Genomic DNA, 4,447 nt, shown 5'->3' on the forward strand with positions numbered 1-4,447 from the left:
TGTGTGCAGGGCTGTGAACAGACGAGCTGAATGCACCCCCCAAATTTGTCGTTGTTGCAGTTCAGCGCACAGACGGGATAAATAAGTGAGCCAGGCAGCGCCTGTCATGGGAGTGATTAATGTCTGGCACCCTCCACACACACAAATGCCCTCCTCTCTTCCCCTTTCTCCACACTTTGTCTCACATAGCATGCAATCTTGTCTGTGTTGCATAGGCCCACCGACATGCACGTACGCACGCACGCGGACATGTGTGCCTGTCCAGAGGAAGCACGTGCGCACCCTGTGTGTAGGCCGCAACAGCGTCAGGCTCCGATTTAAACAAAATTTGTGACAGCTACCACGCTGATGGAGGTGTGGGCGGCGGCGGCGGCGGCGGTAATAGTGGTGGTGGTGGGAGCAGACTAATGTCCTCAATCTCATTACCACATAAATTAAGTGCGTTTAGGTGGCGACAAACCAAGGAACTTGACAAATTCCTTTTTGTGCGGTCGTGTGTGTTCGTGCGTGTGTGTGTGTGTGTGTGTGCCATGTTTGCGATAGGTGATGGCTTTACTGAAGTACGCTAGCGATGCAGACGTTGGCTGGGATTTGGCTGCTAGACTGTCTTCCAGCTTGAAATTAATCACTATAATTCCAAATTTGACATTGTCAATGTCACATGTCCGAGACAATGGGAGGAGAATGACAATTGGGATTAGCTGGATTGTGGAAAACACCCAAGGAGTTGTCTTAGTGGCAGCTGAAAATCTCCATTTTTGTTAAAATGATCAACTCTATCAAAGAAGTATAAGTTACTCTCTTCGGGAAAATGCTTTGGCAGTAAAGTGCCTTTGGCATGGAGTGGTTTGTTGGAAGCCATGACTTCGATGTTCTCCGATGAGTCGTCCTCCATTTCTCATCCACGAGGAGGTGAGTGTCAGATCGATTACTACATTTCTTTCACTGTCTTGACACTCTTAATCCGATTGGTTCTTTTCACGGACAGTAAGCTTCCGAACAATGGAACTGCACACGGACTTCTCAGTAAGGCTCCAGATCAGTGCGACTGCCAATCGGCGTTGGTGAGCACTCGCAACCTTGAAATGCAGTCGGCTGGCCATGCACGATTACACTTGAACACACATTCCTTCACTTGTTTGCCCTCTGCAGCTGGGACGAGAAAGATGAGTGGGGCTTTGTGTTTTTCCATCAATTGTAGTGTCACCATTCTTTTGCCTTTTCGGAGCCGCCTTTGCATTGTCTTGCTGTGCTGCACTGGAAGCAGATGGTTGATTAATTCACAGCAGGTGTATCGTGTCTGGGATTGCATAAACAAACTCCCGGTAGTGCGAACAGCAAGGCCTCTTCTTGTTGCTGATGGGTAGCAGTGGAAAGGTGAAAGTAGGCGAAGACGGCAAGGCGGCGCGTCAAATATCTTTGTTGCTATTGCGGTTGACAGATTAGTCAATGTGGGCGGTAGTGTTGCTTAAACCTCTTCTGATTTTTTTTACCCGACAGGAGAGTAATTAAAGGTGCTTTGGGAATTATTGTTTCCTTGGAAATAATAGGGAAAATGATTTGGATTGGATACATATGTGAGTAGTCTCCCTGTTTGTCAAGTAAAGTGTGAGAAAGGGTTGCAATCATTGTGTAGGTGAGGGAAAGGCTGGGCAGGAGGAGGAGGAGGAGGAGGGAAGGGGGAGTGGGGATTAGGAAATGGGTGGAGAGGAGCGTGGTATGTTAGCGCGAGAGACCTCACCTCTGGTTCATTAACGAAAGGTAAGTTCATTAGCTTAAGATAACTGTCAGTTGGCAGCCTTAGAGATGGCAAAAAGATGTACATGTTGTTCCACACACCGCAAGTAAATAAACAAAGATTCAGCCAGGTCCACGAGCGACGCTCTTGTTGTTTCCTTTTTTCGCTGTCAGCGCATGAAATTTAACACGTTTAGGCATGTTCACGGGCAGAGAGGTACCACAAACACGACAGTCGTGTAAACGTGGGTAGAAAAGAAAGGGGAGGAGGTGGAGGAGATGGCTGTGCGATGCGTGTGGAGTGAAGTAAGAGAAGTGGGATACATCCTCCCACTTGTAGGAAAAACAGCAGAAACGAACATCCAAGTATGCTTTACAATCTATCTACCAGTGGCAAGGCGAGCTTCAAAGAGAAGTGAGGGAAATTTTAACATTTGCAAGCAGTGTACGTAGCTGAAAGTGGAGTCCGTAACGTCCTCCGAAGGTAGGAAAAGTGCACAAATCAGGGTGTTGAATAAATCACTTTTGGGTGATTGTGATGTCACTTAATTCGGATATATTATTTTGCCACTGTCTGATAAGCAAAACCCTTAGTCATGAGAGTGTCTACTTCATAACCTCCTTCATTACAGAAAAATCAAACCAGAAGACACCTGACAAAATGGACTGGGTGTCCACAGGCGAACTGAGGGGATCACTGACACCCTACAAGTATGGAATTGGATTCACTCATTCAAATAATTAATGCACCTCATAAATACACCCCATTTGGTTACGAATGAAACTACTAGCTTCTTTTTATTAGCTTTGACTTCTCTTTCCTCATTTTACTAAGCAATGGCAGTGAGAGTGCACGAGATAGAGGAGAGTGGATTCCTAGGCAAGTGCCCTGAAATTCCATTTCTATGGCAAACAAGCTATGCCGAGCTGGGCAACGCTTATGCGGTTGGGGCCTTGCAAGTTTACGCCTCGATTGTGCGTGGTTTCAGTGACTGCCTCGTCGGTCGAAGCAGTCACTGAGTGCCACTTTGGGGGGGAGGCACACAGCTCTCCCCTACTTAGTCAGTGACAGGCGTTGAATTTCCTGGTCGAGGAAAAAGAGTGTCGGCAGGGCAACCATCTCTGTGAGTCGCTGCCTATTTGGACACGCTTGTGGCATTAGGTTAAGAATTTTCACAACGGTTAATCAAACACTGATTCAAATTGCCATAGAGATTTTGCATTCACATTAACTTATCAAGCAAATATCTGAAATTGCATTTTAACCAGGCCCGACAATAGCGTAGACATCGAATGATACCGACTGTCTCCTCTCTGCAGCTCTCAGCTTTTCGACAAAAGGTAAAGGAAAATGGGAAGCAAAACAGCCAAACCTCAACCCCTTTTGTCACATTAGATTAGACAACTGGCTGTGAAACCTGAAGGGGTTTTAGGGCAGAGTCATTAGGCTGTATGCAAACAGACAAACATCCTCTCTTGAGATTTCCACCTATTTGCACACAGGCTTCAAGCTTTGCACGCAATTCAATTACCTACTGCATAGAGCAAAGCAGACGGTGAAGAGAGATCTGGCTGGACCTGTCGCAAGCACAGAATTAAAATGTTCTAGGGTCCACGTGCCTCAAATAGGCTATCGAATGGACATTCGGAGGGGGTCTTGCAGAAAACTCACTCATCAGCAAAACTGAAACGATTTCAGCTTATTTAAGTGCTTTAGGCTAGACGACTGTAATTTGTATGCAAGTAATATCAAACACGTCTTTATGATGTCAAACTGTAAAAATGAAGACATTAATCACGGGAGCACCAGTGGTGGTCTGTGATTGGTGCAACAGCAATGACCTTGCCATGTGGACTCTCATCGGGTTAAAAACACGCACACACAGCATCCATAATCGACTGTCATTTATCATCCGCATATATATTTGCAAATACAGGTAAAAAAGCAGGCACACATAATTAAGGGCATTAATGTGTTGTTGTTGTTGGCAACGCCTCGGCAGCGCCAAACAAGACAAGACGTTGGGCCTGCACCTCACCTTTTTTCTGCCCTGCAGAGAGATGATGGATAGTGCGGAGGCAAAGAGGAGGAAGTGATAGTCATTAAAGGAGGAAGAAGTGTGTTGGACAAGTTGAATCAAATGGGGGAGATTCATTGAATTCGTAATTTATTGAAGTGGGCTGATTTGGTAGCAATGATTTATCTAAGTCTAGAATAGTTTGCTGTTTTTGTTAAACAATGAAACTGTAGCAAACCAAATTGTGGTTTCCACCAGCGTCACTTTGTAATTCGTCTGACAATTGGAGGTGAATTCGACACACTTTCTTGTTAAGGGAGGTTCAATAAAGTGGACAATCCGTAGCACTCCAATAGCTAGTTCAACTCGGAGTTTTGATGACGCGAGTACCTTGAGCTCATCACTGTACTTCTGCTGGATGGCCTGGCCTTCGGGTCCTGCTAGTAGCCACTCAACACTTCTGCACGTCAGGGACACATTTCCTGTAGTTTTATGACTTCCACCGACTTCAGAAACGACTTGGAGAGGCACATTTAGACTACCAGTTACTGTTAATCCACCCAACAAGCAACCTGAGCTGTCATTCTAAAACTTTCGTTCTAAGAAATGAGCCTAGATGAAATCTAACAGAGGAATACACTTACGTACAAGTAAGGTTGACTCTGGAGGTATATCACTAGTCCTTAGAATTA

Source organism: Echinococcus granulosus (assembly GCF_000524195.1).
Source record: "Echinococcus granulosus chromosome Unknown EG_S00364, whole genome shotgun sequence".
Taxonomy (NCBI): domain Eukaryota; kingdom Metazoa; phylum Platyhelminthes; class Cestoda; order Cyclophyllidea; family Taeniidae; genus Echinococcus; species Echinococcus granulosus.